Source organism: Podarcis vaucheri (genome assembly GCF_965113315.1).
Source record: "Podarcis vaucheri genome assembly, chromosome: 3".
In the NCBI taxonomy this organism is placed as follows: Eukaryota; Metazoa; Chordata; class Lepidosauria; order Squamata; family Lacertidae; genus Podarcis; species Podarcis vaucheri.
In genome coordinates this window covers 38,129,390-38,147,396 of record NC_138761.1, presented here as the reverse complement: position 1 = coordinate 38,147,396, position 18,007 = coordinate 38,129,390, and the positions used below count along the sequence as shown (strand labels likewise).

At 41.9% G+C, this 18,007-nt stretch overlaps 1 protein-coding gene across 6 annotated transcripts in view; it reads left to right on the top strand.

The window, feature by feature from the left end:
* Window positions 1-7,907: 7,907 nt before the first annotated feature.
* Window positions 7,908-18,007, top strand: part of DAAM2 (dishevelled associated activator of morphogenesis 2) — a 224,822-nt gene continuing 214,722 nt past the window's right edge. For 3 of the 6 annotated variants that reach the window (XM_082214804.1, XM_082214805.1, XM_082214799.1), the window contains exon 1: window positions 7,908-8,086. The gene's annotated coding sequence lies outside the window, so the exon portion shown is untranslated. Of the gene's footprint in view, window positions 8,096-9,504; window positions 9,620-9,832; window positions 9,982-18,007 lie in introns of those variants that run through there. The other 3 variants (XM_082214802.1, XM_082214801.1, XM_082214800.1) reach the window with 3 other exon arrangements.

Here is an 18,007-nt window from a genome sequence, read left to right as displayed (position 1 = left end):
CATTTTTGAGATGGGGACCAGAACTGTAAAGAGTAATCTGAATGTGGTCACACCATAGATTTATGTGACTTTATATAATACTCCTGTTAACATCCATAAGTCTCCACGTGGCATATATTACACCATAATTCTTTCTCCAATGGATATAAAACTACTTAATGAAGACTGGCTTGAAGGCTTATTGTCTTTGTGTCCAATTCCCAATCCTACTTAACTTGCCTTTTCCTGGGCTTCTTGCCATATCCCCCTTTCCCTATCCTGATGTTATATGGAGTTGAAACATCTACAGTTCATAAAGGAATCAAATAAACTGTTGTGTTCACTTGTTATTAATGGGCAGTAAATGCAAGAATGAGCGAGTAAGCGGCAAAGGAATAAACACAACCAAGCCAGAAAAAAATTCCCAGGGAAATAATTTAGAGTTTTGTCAAACAACCTTTTCTTTGCAAAAGAATGATGATTTCCTAAAGCGGCATTGTATATTCTGGCACAGCAAGCTTTTTATATGATAGTTTTAAGTTTTAGTAACTTGTATCTAATGATCTGAAAGTGATATGGCAAAGATAATAAAATCAAGCTTAGAGCACCCCTATGAGGTCAAGAAACTGGATGAAACAATCTGTTTCCATTAGTGGGTCCTAGATTTGTTTCTCCCACTCATCCTAGTAGCATCCAACAACACTTTTGTAAGCACCAAGAAGTAACAAGTCTGGTAGAACAAGCCCCCTGCAAACGAGGACAAATTGAGACAGCTCAAGTTACGTTTTCTTCCTAACCTGCCTGTGTGGAGCAGCAGGATTATATCACCTGGAAAGAAGCAAAACACATTTACTTCTAGTCTCCAATACTTGGAGCATTCAATCTTTTCCTATTTGTTGGCAAAGGTTTATGAACTATTGATAATCAATTATTTGATAGACTTCCCTACCAGTATAAAACAAAAGCTGGTACAATATTTCTATTAATGGGTTGGGTAACCTCATACTTACAAAAGGATTACTTCCTTGCAGGTAAAATTAGGGTTCTTATAGTTCTTCCTTTTATCAGAAAAAAAAATCTCATTGAGAATGGGATGTTGAACAAAACTGTGTCGTCTTCAGAAGTCACGCTGACCATAATTTTGCATGACATTAAAAATCTGCAGGGAGCTTTGGACTTCTGCCACTCGCCTCTGCTTCTCTAGGGCAGCTTGATTTAAAACAAAACATACTTAACATTAACCACAGCCCATCATTTCAAACAACACAGCAAACTGTAGTAAAGAAAAAAGAAAAAGCTGATGAACTCTTTGCAGCCATGCTGGGAGAGGAGTTCTCAAGCTCACCAATAATCTTGTTCACAAGTTGCTGTTTCTGGTTCTAAGAAAGTTTATTGCATTTGTACCTTGATGTAACTGATTGTTCACCATCCCAAAATCCCCCGAAGAGCCGCACACACGCTCCATTTAAAGGGCACACACACTCTTTAAAGGGAGCGCTGAGCAGAGCCTCCCGCCTGCATTCACTCCATAAGACGCACACACATTTCCCCTTACTTTTTAGGAGGGGGAAAGTGCGTCTTATAGAGCGAAAAATACGGTAAACAAAGGAACAAAATAGAGTTGACAGTTCTGTTGACACATAGTGACACGCTAGATAAGCACTAAAATCTATTTCACCCCAAAAATATAGTTCCGCTGTCATTATTGACACTGCAATAGTTCTTAATTCTGATTTACAGATCTGTGTACATCACCCAACAGCCTCATAATTTGGTTACTTGATATGCAGTAGCTTCCAACTGAGTTTGTACACTGGATCCACTGAGAAACATTGTAAGCTAGGTAATGTCCTATGATATAAAGTCTGTATCTGAGCTGATGTTTTGCACATTCAAGCCCACACTGGATGTTGTGGTCAAGTGATGGATAATCATGTGTGAACGTGCCTCTTGATGTTTCAGAGATGTCTAATACATCAACTGGGTATAAGCAATTCATCCATGAGTAGGATGGCAGATTACATACATACAAACTTTTATGGAAAACATACCGAATGTTACTAGTGAGTGACCCCTCCATGTGCCTTGGTCAGGTGCAATCCATCATCTTAGAGGGCTAAATATTCTTTTAGTGCCTTCCATGCTGGGCTCTGTAGCACTGTTGAGGCATTATGTAAAGAGGTTCCACAGAGCACTTACATAGTACTGCATTATCCATCAATGTCCTTCTGGCTGATCAGCATCCTTCAATTATCTTTATCCAGAAGCAAATCCTAGTCAGCAGTGGTCTTCCCTTCTGACACTGATCAAAAGCTTCCTGTTGCAAGTTCTGTCCCTTTCATCCCCGCTTTTAAGTGTTCCCTGAGAATTACTGATGTACAACTTGTTAATTGTCCCTTGAACAGCCTCTGTTGATTTCTACTTAGTGTCAGTTCCTATTTGATTTAATTACGGTACATGTTCCTATTTAATTTAGTTACAGGCTTTAATTACATGTTTCCCTTCATTTTCTGTTTTTAAAATGTATTCAATAGAATTGTTTTCTTTTGTTATATAAAAACGAGAGGAAATAAGTAATTAACCCCTTACCCCATGAACTGTGCAAGCATTGATGGACAGTTAAGAAAAGTGATTCTGCTAACAATTAATATATTATTCCTCTGTTATCTCACTGCCATGCTCAACAGGAAGCAATAAAAGGGGTAGAACCAGTGAACAGGAAGCTTTTAATTAAAGACACATGCACCCTGAAGTTTCAATAGTGTTGTCCATATTGAACTTCCTCACTAGCTTCCTTTCACATTCCACATCTGCTTTAAGCTTCAGATCCTCAATTTCTACTGTTCCACTCATTATGCAGCAGCAAACTCAGATTTGCCACTCACTGTGGTTTCATTTAGGGAGCTGCAGTCAGTCCCAACATCTAGACAGGTTTAGTACATAAAGAAGAGAGCACTTTAAAGCTATCCATTCCACTGACTTTCTGCTAGTCCTCCCTTTTAACACTTCTACATTTTTCTCTCCCTTTGCCCTTCAAAAGCTCATCTACTACTTCATTTTCTCATTCCTATTTCTTTGACATTACACCCTCCATATAGAAGGTATCTAGCCTCCCACTTTCCTCCAACTGTTTCACACTCCTCCATAAGATCCAGTGTTTTAGGAAATAATTCTCCAAACCACCATGCATGCTTCTTCACAGCTATCTTGTTCTTTTCCACCTTAGTCCAAGAAATAATTTATCAGTCCTTGATTACTCTTCCTCCTATTCATCTGTCCAGCATACATTGTGGCCCTCCCTGCAAGGGAGTCTTTAATAAATGCTAACTAACGGTAGTATCCTCAGTACCCAAGCACAAAATGAAATGCTATTATAGGCTCCATAAACCTCCTGTTTGGTTTTTCAGATATTTGGGCTTTGAGTCAGTTTCTGAATTAGATTATGTACATCAGTAATTTATGCAGGTATTCTAGACAGACCAAGAATTCCAGCATTTGAGGCTTTACATTTAGGGTAGAAATTGACTAGCCAAGTGGATGAAGAAGGCGTTTTTCCCTACCCACCATCACACTCCATTTGTGAATATTCCATCAAAAACTTGCCAGGTGCTTCATGTTTTCTGTTCTGTTTGCTTTGAATCACTGAGTATTTAACTACTGCTGGAGGCAGCATACCAGACAAGGGATATCTACAATGGTATGACTGTAGGTTTTGTGGTTTCATTTCCTTTTTAGGAAGTGAAGGTAAGACAATAGATTCTTATGGTAGTTCCATCAGGACACACTTTCAACCTGTAAAACTCCCCACTTACAAAGTCTGTAAGACTCCTGGTTTACATAGCCAGCTCCAACAGTTTCAAGGCATTTTTTAATCTTAGTAGAAAGGGTGGTTTCTCCCCAATTAATGTATTGTTTTAAATGTTAATGTACATGGGAGTTACCTTGCTTATTTAGTGGACAGATTCTTCAATATTTACATGTGGAACAAGGAACTTGTAAGTCAAACTGTCATAGTTCTTTGGTTATTGGATTCAGACTTTAAAGAAAGCTGTGTTTTGGGTGTCATGCAATGAAGTATAAACGAGTCTAATTCAGAAGCTTTTTGTAGCATGTTTGCCTTCTCAGTGGCAGAGAGTTTTGGTGCGAAGGCCATGTGTGAAGCAGCACCAGTGTGATTTAGCTAATTTGAACTATGCCACTGAAATAACCTTTAAATGCATGTTCCCTAGTGATGACAGACTTGACCCCAGTTACATGGGGTGGTTGGGTGCTTCTACAAAGTGATGCTCAGCATTTTCAGCACCAAAACTATCTTCCTCCTCTGTAGCACCAAGGTCATAAATTTAACTTGTGGATCAAGTCTTAATAGCCACACAGCTAGCCAAATAATGTTAGTTTCACACACAGCCTAGTAGTCTGTGCACCTTCAGGCAATTATATAGCTATTAATGGAGTACTAACTAAGGAGCTTCTCAGACTGCAGTTCCTCTGGTAGTCAAAGTTTGCCCTAAAACAGCACAATGGCTGTGTGGATTCGTTGACTCTTATTGCGGGGGGGAAATAGATACCCCAGCAGGCAGCAATTGGTTCTGTCAAAATAACTTCGAAATAAGGAAGCAAAGTTTGTAAGCAAGGCCTGTCCAAAAATTGGTCACACGGATTAGTGCGTTCATTCCTTGTGATTCAACAGTTTCACCCCTCCTCCAGCTCCTAGGGACTGGGAACGGCATGTTTTACAAATTAATCTGAGGGAATTATGCATGAGTCATTGTGGACATTTCTCTTGTTTCCAGCTTTAAACAATGCTCTTTATTGTTTGTGTACTTATATTGAATATATGAGGAGCTGGTTCAAAAGGTAATATAAATAATTGCTCTGTTACCTAGCCGTTCATGGATGTTCTCCTGAAGACAACATCTGAGATTTGTAGTCAAATCCATAGTTCTTTACATATAATCTGTGCATACCCTGTTGGCTTATCAACAGACAACCTTTGGTGTGTCATACAAGCGTTTTGAAGCCGTGATCAACTTCTGATCTCCAAAGACAAAACTAGAGATGACAAATTGGGGTACAAAATAGAGCTGAAGCCCCAAGGAATTCACTCATATGGTAAAACTGCAAAATGTATAGTTATTTATAGCAAGCAGCTCTCTTAGCTGGAATTTGTAAGATAGTGCTTGTTTGTTTCCTTGAATATCTCTAAGGGGAACGGCTTTGGCAAAAGTTCCTTGTTGTAGAACCAGCTTGTAGATTCCATGTGCTCACTTGGCTTAACAACGTTTGAGAATTTTTCCATTCAGTGCTGCTGTCTTGAATGAAGAAAAGCCTCATTCAGAATATCAGTCTTTTGGGTACCACTGCAATGTTTTACTTTTATTATATTTATATCCTGCCTATATTCCATGATGGAACTTGTCCTGACAGAACTCAGGGTTCTCACATGATCCACCATACACTGACAACTCAGACCCAGTTATCCTTAGATTCCACAAAGTTTCTGTATGATGAATCACAGTTGCTTCTCTCAGACTATGCATACCCTTACTCACAATAAAGTTTTTTTACAGCCATTCCAGGAGACTTGTCCAGGACACAACAAGATGAACATAACCTCCATTGTTTTGGTGTCTGGTTCATATGTCAACAGGGTTGTGTAAGGTATTTTCACAAGGTCTGCTTTGCACTGATAATTTCTGTCAAGAGGAACCAGGCAGGTAGTGCAAATTAGGTGGGTCCTTCCTTCATCAATGTCACCGAGTGCCAAGAGCTCTGAGAAACACCCATACAATTTGTCCAATCTATGTGTGGCAAGGGGTCAAATCATGCAAAATTATCTCCATTGGAAATGTTCTATATCAGTCAGGCTTGATAAATGTGTTGGAAGTTGAAACAACAGTTTTTCTAAGATATGCTAATTGACTTCTACAGTTCCATCCCTAATGGAACTCTGATAAAAGTGTATAAAAACATAGTCAAAGCATTTTGGGCCCCAAGATAGTGGCTAAAGAAAGGTTTTCCTCCCTCTCATATAAAACTAGAACTTGTGGACATCCAGTTAAGCTGAATGTTGAAGGTTTCAGAATATTTTTCCACACAGACATAGTTAAACTATGGAATTCGCTCCCCAATGAGGCAGTGATGGCCACCAGCTTTGATGGCTTGAAAAGAGAATTAGGCAAATTCATGGAGGGTGTGGCTGTCATGGACTACTAGCCTCAAAGGATATGCTCTGCCACCACAGTCAGGCAGCATGCTTCTGAATACCAGTTGCTGGAAACCAAAGGAGGGGAGAGTGTGCTTCTGCTTGGGGGCTTCCCATAGGCATCTGGTTGGCCACTGTGAGAACAGGATGACGGACTGGATGGGCAATTGGCCGCCCAGCAGGGTTCTTCTTGCATTCCTAACCTTCAAGGCAATAAGCAACAATAATAAATAAGGTACCAGTGAACCATACAAACAATAAAGGCATAGACCAAATGAACAAGAGCAGCAATACTAAATCTATAGAGAGTCATCACATCCCCAGAGAGTACTCTGTTGAAATGTTGGTCTGAACAATATTGTTTTTGTTTGGGCTCCCTCAGACGGTGGTGGACTCTCCTTCCTTGGAGGCTTGTAAATAGAGGTTGGATGGCCATCTGTTATGGATGCTTTAGTTGAAATTCCTGCATTTCAGGGGGTTGGACTAAATGACTCTTGGTGTCCTTTCCAACTCTACAATTCTGTGATTCAATATACTTTTTTAAGGTGAAGTATGGCGCTGCTAGGAGGTAAGGGTTTAGGGTCACATTACACTTGACATTTTTCTTACCTTCCTCCAGTACAAAAGTTCTTTTTAAAAACATGAAACTTTTGAGACATGGTAGGAATATTCCAAATGTGTAATCTGGCAACACATTAACACACAAATGCACACTTTCAGGCCAGGGATAGTTGTTGTTCCATCTCGCAAATGCCAGAGTTCTGCTTTGTATCCAAAGACAGGTTTGCAACCAGCCAGCCAAAAATAAGTATTTACATTTATAACTATATTTTAAGTGTACAGTTTAGTACTGTTTGCTTTTTATTGGATTTTTTCCCCCTGGTACCGAAAGCAGCAAAAAACCTGGAGACCTTCCTGTTATTAAGCAGAGACAATTTATTGAGTTACCGAAACTCAGGAAGCATCCAGTTCAAAACTATATAACTTGTGCAGTGATGGCTATTTGGAAATATAGATTAGCTTAAGTTACAAATTGGTGCTATCAGGGGGCTGATCCTAATCCAAGGAACAGAAAGCATGGAGGAAGCAGAAGCCTGGCTGTGCATGATGAGTTCAAGACGAGGGGCCAATACATTCATTCTTACTTAAGCCTTATCAGATGTTTGGAGCAGTTCTGGGGTGTTCTAGCAGCACAGGGTGTGGTGTTTGCCAAAACCAGCAGACCCAACAGGAACATTGGTTGCATGTGGTGGAGGCACTTTACATGAACCCTCTGGAAGAAGTGGCTTTTGTTGCAGTCCGAAACACCTATGCTTACTGCGTTGCCCCAACCTCACTCCCTGTACAAAGACATCAATCTCCCAGGGAAGGGGCGTGGCTCAGTGGCAGAGCATCTGCTCTGCATGCAGAAGGTCCCAGGTTCAATCCCTGGTTCCTCCAGTTGGTCTGAAAACAGCTCCTGGAGAACAGCTGCCAGTCAGTGTGGAAAATACTAAGCTAGACAGTCCAAGGCACTGACTGCACAAGGCAGCTTTCTGTATTGCTATATTGCATTTGGAAAAAGCTCACATGAAAGCACAAAAGACGAAGATTCCCAAGGAGCTGCAATCCAAGCTTTTACCTAGTGAAACTTTAGCCCTTTTAAGCCATAAATATCTTGTAGAGGCTTCCTGACGTCACAGGCTCTTGCAGAGGGAGGCTGGTCTGAAAGTGAAAACGGCAGCAGTTCCACTCGGAGGACAGCATAGGCAGTGAAAGGAAATCAGGGCGAGCAGTGCTCAGTGTGTGGACTTACAGGACTGCAGGAAAAGGAGGAATGACACAGAGACAAGGGGGTTGCATCTTAAGAGTGGCTGGTGCAGCAGCTCTTCTGGTCCCTGGCTGGGAGGAAAAAGAGAGAGGGTAAGCTCTGTTTTCTTTTCTGAAGCAATCAAAGAGCAGTCAGAGGATTTAGGTTTGGAACATAGGTTCTTAGTTTCTCTGAAATGCTACACACACACAAGCCGACAGCTAGTGGGAGCATGTTTGGGAGATTTGTGTGTGTGTAAAACTAAAGTACAGATGCATGGATTGTATGCTTATCTTGAGTCCTCATCCAGTCTTGGGTGCAAGAGGGGGGAAAGATTATGGCAGTGTTGCTTGTTCTTTCTCTACAGCATGTGAACCATTACAAAATCCCTAAAGATTTGATTTGGCAAGTGCAGCCACATTCCTGAGTGCACAACTAGTAGCCCAATTGGATCCAAATTCTACAGATTTCTGAGCTATGTGTGGTTTATTTTTAAATCCCTTCATCTGACACCTCCTCCAAGTGAAACTGTGGTGGCATAGCAGTGCTGCTAGAAAGTTTCTTTTTGTCCTATCATATGTATTAGGCTCAAAAGGGTGAGGGCTGTGCTAAAGGGCTCGTTGGAGAAAAGGGTCCACAACCCTCACTGTCATTCTCAACCCTTGTCGTGTTGCTGGCTCTCTGGAAGGACTGAGAATTACACAAGAGGAAGAGACTCAGAACTGCTTTGGGGTCTTAAGAGTTGGATGCTTAGCAGGACTTTTGGAAGGGAGGCAAGCCAGTAAGAATAGTCAGGATGTTTGTTTGCTTTGTTGTTGGGGTTGTTGTTGTTTTTTAAAGTGTGCACATCATTTGCAATAATGTAGAAGGGGACTAAGGATTTTCAACTCAGAAGGGCAAGATCAGCCCAATGAAGTAACATTATTTTCTGCTTCTGCAAATAAAATAATATAGTATTTAACACCAAGGGCAGCCTTTGTCAACCTGATCCTCCCCAGCCCAGATGTTTTGAACTATGGCTCTCATAATCCTTGACTGCTGGTTATGTTGGCTGGGGCAGAAGAGCGTTGGGAGTCCCAACAACATCTGGAGGGCACCACATTGGTGGAAACTCATCTCGGGCTTCTCAGATGAATTACTTCAGTTCAACCTTGTTTCCATCTTGGTCACGAGCCAGAACTGGAATGCGATAATAACAGAACCTGTCTCCTTGCAGATGGCTACAATGGGCAAGAAGCAGGTCATCCAAAATTAGTTGTCTCGCCACAAGCAAAGCAGCAGAACACAGTTTAATTAAGAGGAATGCAATAGCAGCACATGATTAAAAGGACTTTCAGTGCCAGAAATAATAAAATGACATTAAAGATGGTTAAGAATGGAAGCAGGATCCTGCTGTTTGTCACGTCTCCCTCGTGCAGCAGGGGCCACTTAGTTCCGTCATAACCCTTTAAATTGGATTAATCTTGTCATTCATGTTACAAATCAGATTAAAAGGAAAACAATAGTGGAGGCACCATTGTTAATTCCTTGGGAAAGGAAAAAAAAACCAATTTGGCCATTAATTTTTTGCCGTAGCATGACTGAGAAACAAAAGAAGACGTGCACATTTCACATGGGAGGCTATGAATAACTCTTCTGAAGAGCAGGTCTGAAGTAGCTCTGTTTTATTATCTCCTTTCTTTTGGTTTACAGGCAGGGCTTCTGATCTCCTGCTCCCTCCGCCCTCCCCTCCCTCCTTCCCTTTTTCTCTCTGCATCTGAAAGCAGTGCTTTTCTCTTTTCTTTTTTGGCATGCTTCATGATCTTGGATTGCCTTAGCTGGCTAGGTTTTTATTTATTTATTTGAAAAGCCTGTGTAAAATCTAAGGCCGTTTGGACACTACATCTGCTCCAGAAAAGCCTACACAACTTAATGAGTGGGCATAAAGGATAACTGAGCTGGAACAGGGGTGAAGAGCAGAGGTGAGCTGCTGGCCAGAGTGCTTCATGCACTAGCAACCCCAAAAGAGGTATTTTCAAGGCTGTGTTTCTGCTTTTATAATTCTACAAGGCTGCAGATATCGTGTGTGTGTATATAAGCTGTTGACAAGGGAGAAAAGAATTGGATGGAAGCGGTGTGTTGTTATATTGAAATAACTGATTACAGAACTTAATCAAGTAGGCGAATGTAAGTTATTTATAGCTCTTGGAATCTCCTTCTGTATAGATGTGTGTAGTGTAATGTCCTCGCTGGCTGATGAAGCTGGCTAATGCTTTAATGGACAGATGTTCAACGGCTAATCTAAGACGACTTGCAATGCAAGCTTACATTGCTGAAGGAAAATAAGTTGCTGAAAAGGAGTGTGTGTGTGTGTGCGCACGCATGTGTGATTACCCTTGTGCACTTTGGTCCAAAAGTTTTGCCTGGCACTGCTATAATTGCATCTGGATTTGCAAAAGAGTAACACAGCAGTTATTATTCAGGGCTTCTTTCTCAGTGGGGTTTATTTCCAGTAAGTAGGCAGCAGCTTTTCCTAGAAGCACTGCTTCATAATAGACTAATTGAACAGGGCTGGCTAGTACCTCAAAGAGAAACATATTGTTAGGTACCAACCATATTTTCCATAACAAGAGGCTGAAATGCTAGATGATGTTTATTTATTGCATTTTTTTTGCCCCACTTTTCGGTGCCCTCAAGGTGTTTGGCATCATTACAGGAGCTCGGTAGGAGAATTTCAACTGAGCCATGGTGTGGGAGGAAGCAGCCTGGCACCATATTGGTCTTAGATCCCATTCACTCCATGCTTTTAAAGCAGTATCCCACCACTTTAAACAGTCATGGTTTCCTCCAAAGAATCCTGGGAACTGTTGTTAAGGATGCTGAGAGTTTTTAGGAAGAAGAAGAAGAGGAGTTTGGATTTGATATCCCGCTTTATCACTACCCTAAGGAGTCTCAAAGCGGCTAACATCCTCCTTTCCCTTCCTCCCCCACAACAAACGCTCTGTAAGGTGAGTGGGGCTAAGAGAAGTGTGACTGGCCCAAGGTCACCCAGCAGCTGCATGTGGAGGAGCAGGGAATCGAACCCAGTTCACCAGATTACGAGTCCACCACTCTTAACCACTACACCACACTGGCTCCATTCGCCGTTCAGAGCTACTATTCCCAGAGTTTTTTGGGAAATGAGATTGACTCTCTGGGAAGCTCCTTATGAATTTTTAAAATCAATAAAGCAATTCCATATGATGTGCAAAGGGAGCATGATGTGAGTGAGCATGCATTTGAAGGCTCAATCCTGAAACCTCTGGCCTGAGCCTTGGGAATAAGCCAGAATCCAGAGGTGGAGCTGGCTTCAAATTAATGCATGAAGGATGACAGGTGCAAGGATAATATTTTTTCAGTTGAATTTCAGCACTCTCATAACTTCACCAGATCTGTTGGCTACTGCTATTTGCCAAATTTCTAAAATGAGCCCATTGAAAGGAGAAAGGAGCTGACAGCAAATACAATGCACAGAGACATTGTTTTGGCTCTTGCTAACTTCACTGACTTCACTTTGTTCATTATAAAATGAAAAATGGGCCACAGTTGGCAAAGTGGCTGTGCTGGCTGCAGTAGAAAGGTGTGCTGCTCCTGCTAGAAGCTTTCAGTACACAGTACATACACAGTCACTCCAACCCTGGTTTTGTAGGTTGGGGTGTGTGTTGCTTTTTAAAGGTGCTAGGCATTGTAGCTCCTTGCAGAGTAAACTACAGTTCCCAGGGTTCTTTGGAGGAAGTCATCTGCTTTAAATGTATGGGGTGTGCACAGGCACAGTGGGGAACTGCAAGCTGGCTGGTAACACACCTATGGCAATGTGACAGCTGTAATCATGAGGCAAGTCCCATTGTTACTGTGCCCCCATGTTTTAGTTGTTTATGTGTGGGGTGGTAGTGCTAATTGTGTTCAATGCATGGTAGAAGTTTCTTTTATCAGGAATCTTTCAATTTGGGGTTTTAAACCTACCCCTTTACCCCACCCCATTGTTAAAAAGGGGGTGGTAGGAATGAGCATGAGTAATTTGGATATGTTCCTGGTGAAAAAAGAGAGATTTGTGAGTCTGATATTTACCTGCCCAGAATGGGTATGTGCTTTGGTTATAATCTCATGATCCCCTCCTGGATCAAAACTCTGCCAACAAGTAGCCAACCAGTGCTTATTTTCCTGCTGACATTGAGAGAGAAAAGTTGGGTTATATTATTTGCTGACAGTGTGACATTGGTTTGTTTGGAGGGACAGTCTGTCCTTAAAGATGTGGTGTCAGTCTTGGAGTTTTAAAATAGCACCCTTGTATCTCACTTGTGAGCCAGTGTGGTAAAGTGTTGGGCTAGAACATGGGAGGCCAGAGTTCAACACTAAGCCTCTTGGGCTTCCCAATCAGAAGGTCAGCAGTTTGAATCCCTGCGATGGGGTGAGCTCCCATTGCTCTCTCTCAGCTCCTGCCAACCTAACAGTTCAAAAGCACGCCAGTGCAAGTAGATAAATAGGTACTGCTGCAGCAGGAAGGTAAATGGCGTTTCCATGCACTCTGGTTTCCATCACGGTGTTCCATTGCACCAGAAGTGGTTTAGTCATGCTGGCCACATGACCCAGAAAGCTGTCTGTGGACAAACACCGGCTCCCTCGGCCTAAAAGTGAAACGAGTGCTGCACACCATAGTCGCCTTTGACTGAATTTAAATGTCCAGAGGTCCTTTACCTTTGCCTTTTCATCTGTAAGGATAAAATAGGAAGGGGAAGAACCATGTCCACCACCTTGAGCAGCTTGAAGGAAAAGTAGAGTGTAAAGATAATAAGAAGTAAATATTAAAGCCAGTTAAATCACTGAATACATTTGTAGGGCTTATGCTTACTGGTGTCACAACCACAGGACCTTTTGACTTAATCATCTCTAAATCATGAGTAGATATACCCCCTTGGAATTAGGGGTCAAATACACACACCCCCATCTCAGCTGATCAATACCAGGGGTCAATAATTGCATTTGTAATAGATTTCTCTTTACTCTACTTTTTATTGTTTAAGTCAGTGAGATACCACTAGATTTGCACAGCCACACATAGACATCTTCCAGATGTGTCATGACTCTGTTGCTCTGCTGACCAGGATTGCTGGATAACTTCCAGAGGCTCCCAGGGAGTCCCAGAAGAATATAAAGTCATTTAAGGGCAGTTACGGATTGTTGAGAAATCGGAGGTTGCCATTTCCTGACACAAGGAACGAGAGCTTGAGTTGGAACTGTGGTTCCCAAACCTTACATAAATGCGAGTTCTCAAACTCTGGGTCAGAAGTATTAGGACATGACCCATCTGGATTAGAACAAAATGTCCCCAATCCTAGTAAATAAAAAAACATGAAGCCTCTCTATCAAATGAAATACTTTGCGTGAACGCAAGAACATAAGAAGAGCCTGCTAGATCAGGACAACAACCCATCTAATTTGAGCATCCTGCTCACACTGTGGCCAACCAGATGCAAAAGGGAAACCCACTAACAGGACCCGCACCCAAGAGCTCGCTCTCCTCTTGTGGTTTCCATCAACTGGTATTCAGCTTGAGAGGGGAGGTTACTCTTGGATTTGAAATGGGCACCAGAAGCCCAGGCGGCTTCAGTGGTTTGGAATGCCTTTCCCAGCTGTAGCTAGTTAGCTGGCTGTTTCTGCTTCTTTGACTGAGATAGCTTGGCCATTCTCATTCATACCTTGGTAACCTCAGGTGTCGACTATTGCAATGCAATCTATGTAGGGTAAACCCGAAGACTGTCCAGAATCTGCATCCAGTGCAGACTATGGAAGTCACATTGCTGTACTGGGAAATAATATGACTCCTGCACAGGCTGCTTATATGCAACTGGGCCCAATTTTAAGGTTTCAACATTAGAATATCAAGCCTTAAACAGCTTGGGACACAGATACTTGTTGGTGGGCCTGCCTATGATGAAGATACATTTGGGGTAAGGCCCTTTTCCAGTTTGATGGGCAGTTCGATCATCCCCCTCATTGGTGACCTTTTGACATTAGTTGAAAACATTTAAATTCATTCATACTTTTTTTTTGGGGGGGGGGCTAATAAGGTGAACCAAACTGGGCATCAAAATGCTATGGGGTTAGGATTTTGCTTGCTGTTTATATTGTGTTAATTTTAGATTTTGTTGTTGTTGACTAAAGTAGTATTTTATGAAAAGCTGTATTTGATTGATTTGTATTGTAATCTTCCCTGTGATCTGTTCTACAAAAGGCAGGGTAGAAGCGAAAATAGACAAAGTATGTGAGGTTATCTTCTTTTCATCCCCACAACAACTTTGTTTGGTATGTTTGGGTGAGGGAGTTTGACTGGCTTAATGTCACACAGAGACATTTATGGCTGTGCAGACCTTTGAAATTAGGTCTTCCAGGTCCACAGTGTATACCCAATTAATTATGGTACACTACTTACCTCCATTGTGACACCGCTGACTGATGCTGGGTTACATCTGGTTTTCAGTTTCTTTAACTTTGGAATGCTAAAATGAATTGCGTGCTTCAAATATTATTGTGCCATGTTCTTAAGAACAAAGGAAAAGTCTTGCTGGGTCAGACCAAAGGCCTATTTAGTCCAGAATCTGTTTTCCACAGTGGCTAGCCAAATATCTCTGGGAAACCCAAAAGCAGGATATGAGGGCAATAGCCCTCACCTGCTTTTGTTCTCCAGCTACTGGTGACATAGTGCCTCTGAACCCAGAAGTAAGGTACAGCCATCATAAGCAGTAGCCAGCGATAACCTTGTTTTCCATTTGTTTGTCTAATTTTCTTATAAAGGACTCTAAATTAGTAGCCATCACCAAGTCTTGTGTCAGCAAATTCCCCAAAAAATCTTGTGACAGGAAATTTCATAAATTTACTATGCATGTACTGTTAATTTCCTTGCAGTCCACCAGCTGAGTTGTCACTCTGTCATCTCCAGTTTTGAAAAATGGCAAAAGAAACAGGGGCTCATATAACCCTAACCACCTATAGGGTTCCTCTCCCAACATAGATGGAACTTACTGTAGGTTTACAGAAGCAGAACAGTGTCCTGCAGCTTAGTTTTCCAAGTTGGGAAAACACATAATGGCTGCTGTACCAGTGTGGTATCATGACTGTGCTGTAAGCCGGCACTGCATGGCATTATGAACTGCCCAAGATATCTTGACGATGCCTCAGTGTGAGTCAGCATACATCAATAACTGGCTTCCTTGCCAGATGTAGCATAGTGGTACTAGCAGACAATGAAGAATGAAGCAGAGAAAGGGTGAGACAGGGCAGTGATTCACTTACAAAACTTCTTAATAGATCATCCAGGTGCCCCTAAGCCAGCCATTTAAGTGTTCACGCACTAATACCCAGCACAAAAGCTCTTACAATGCGAGTTCTACCAACAGGCAGCATAGAAGGCTGCACATGCCCATTGGCCAGGCCCTGGATGGAAGGCAAATTGCATTCTTAAAGTTACTCATATCTGCAGCCTTTGGGTATAAGGCAAATATGTCAGGTATGTTTGTGTGATACTTCTTTGGTATTTACTATGATGCGTTGTCATTAAAATGTGTATGTGTATGTGTAAGATCAGTGTTGTGTGATCTCCACAATCAGGACATAGCTCACTTCCTATGGCAAGCATAAGGTTGTTTCTCTATATTTTGTTTTATGCCACGTTCTCCACGGTAGCCATTTTGTAGTATGCCCCATGACAGCCATATTGTGACTGGCACCCCTAGCCTTCTCCCCAAATTTGAAATGTGCCCTCTGGTTCCCAAAGGTAATGCCTGACATAGAGGAGTGTGTCGCCACCAGTGCTTTTTTTCAGGGGGTTTTCAAGGGTACACAGTACTGGCACCTCTTTTTGTTGTTGTTAAAATGTGTAGCACTTTCTGTAACAACTACATGGTGAGTACTGGCACCTATTTTTCTAGAAAAAAAGCACTGGTCACCACAAATCGATAGGTCCCTGCAATTCTTCTGGATTGACTTGTTCTGATAAATTTACTTCCATATCATGAAATGGAGTTATAACCATGTCAAATATTAAAAGTGGTGCATCCATGGTGATATAATAAGAGTGACTATTTATAAATACAGGCAAAAAATACATGACTATATGACTTTCTAACCCCATTGTGGCACTTTATTAAGACTACTTTCCATTCACTCATTCCCTACAGAATCATAACATGCTTACTGCTACACCACCTCAGCAGCTGATAAACAATTGGCACACACACCCTCACATAGTGAAGTCTAGTGCTCATAAATCACAGCAAACTGTTGAAAACTAACTTTTTGCCCCATGTTTATAAATGCCATATCTCCTTACTTGAGCATGCATACAAACAAAATATTCACTGTGCAAAACTGGCATGGAAAAAGTAGTGGAGGACTTTGGGCTCTCACATATCAGTGGCACCTTGTGTGACACTAAAATTGGTACCCTCTGCCTCCCGTGCTTTGTTCTACATCGTTATTGTGATGTCCTTTGTGACGCCAGCACCCAGTGTGGCTAAACCAGTTGCACTACCCTAAAGCTGCCTCTCACCACAGAGTAGTTTTGCCACAATGAAAAGTCACACAAGAATAAGGCCTTAATGCTGGAGGTCTGTATTGACACCTTCAACTTAATAGTTAAAGAAACAAGGCACTCAGTGAACTTCCAATTCGGTGTTGGAGAGTGGGGGTTTCATAAAAGCACTTAGAGGCTCAGTAGTCCCCCCCCCAAAAAAAAATCCTCAGAAGCTTTTTAGGGATAAAAAGAAGGACCTAAAGGGACTTTCCCCCAGATGCCAAGAATGATCAAAGAGAGAGCATGACAGGGTTGCAAAGGAGGAGGGAAGTGGGTATAAACACCGGATCAATATCTGGGGGTCTGTCACATAGTAGCATCAAAGAAGGAATCTTTGCTTACTTCCTTACTTTCCAAATTTGGAAACCTTAAAGCAATAACCCTGCCTCTAAGCCAACATTTCTGTTCATAGACTTTGAAGCTGACATTTGTTTTTGTTCAAGTTCTTTTTTCTTTTTTCTTCACTGTGTCCCAAGATGACTCAAAGGCAGATGACATATTCCTTAGTCACTGAAGCCTTTCCAAGACCATTTGAATCAGGTGTTGGTCACATTTTGAGCCCCACTGTTTCCTATATTATTTAATGGCCTTTTGTGGATTTTCTTTTCTTTCAATAATAAACTCTTTCCCCTCAGTTATCATGCCTGTATCTCCTATTCCAACCCCCCCTTTTCATTTTGCTTGGAAAGAAGGGGAAAAATGCTTTTAGTCGTGTGATGACTGCTTTTATAGCCCTCAAGCTCCTGACAGGGTAAAATTTACACAAAACCTAATGAGGGAAGCTATTAGCCTCTTTGAGGCCCATCGTCAGATACAATTTCTTTTTTAAGACTTGGGCTGAGGGCACATCCCCAACACATGTAATCAGTTAAACAGATGCACACACTTGCTGTTCCCTTCACAGGCAATCTGCAGAAACAGAAGTGGGGCAGCAACCAAAGGTCTATATGAAGTATAAACAAAGAGGCAAGACTTAAATATTTAAGTTACAGAGCAGCAGGCAGAGGCCTGAGGCCCAAATTCATACCTCCTAAGAAAAACCGACGGTAATGCTCCAACGGTTGCCCTCAGGGGCAAGGTTCCCAGGAGGCATAAGCTTCTCATCAACGGACTCGCCAGGCTTGCTGGTGCAGTGCAATCCAAACAAGCCAAGCTCAAGCACAGGGAATCAGTCTAGGGCTAAATACGATCCAGACGCAATATGAGGAAACAGTCCGAGGTCGGCATCATAGGGAGTTCAGCAAACTACAGCACAGCCAGGAAGAGAAACCAAACAAGAAGGCAGAAACTTGGGATGTTGCCAGCAACCAGGAGGCTCATGAGGGAGATTTTATATAGGCCGGCCTCCTGGACCACACACTGACCATAGATCTTGGTTGTAAAGGGGATTCAGGAATTGTTTACTTGCAAGTAGACTCTTTGCTCCCAAACGGACTTTGGCACAACA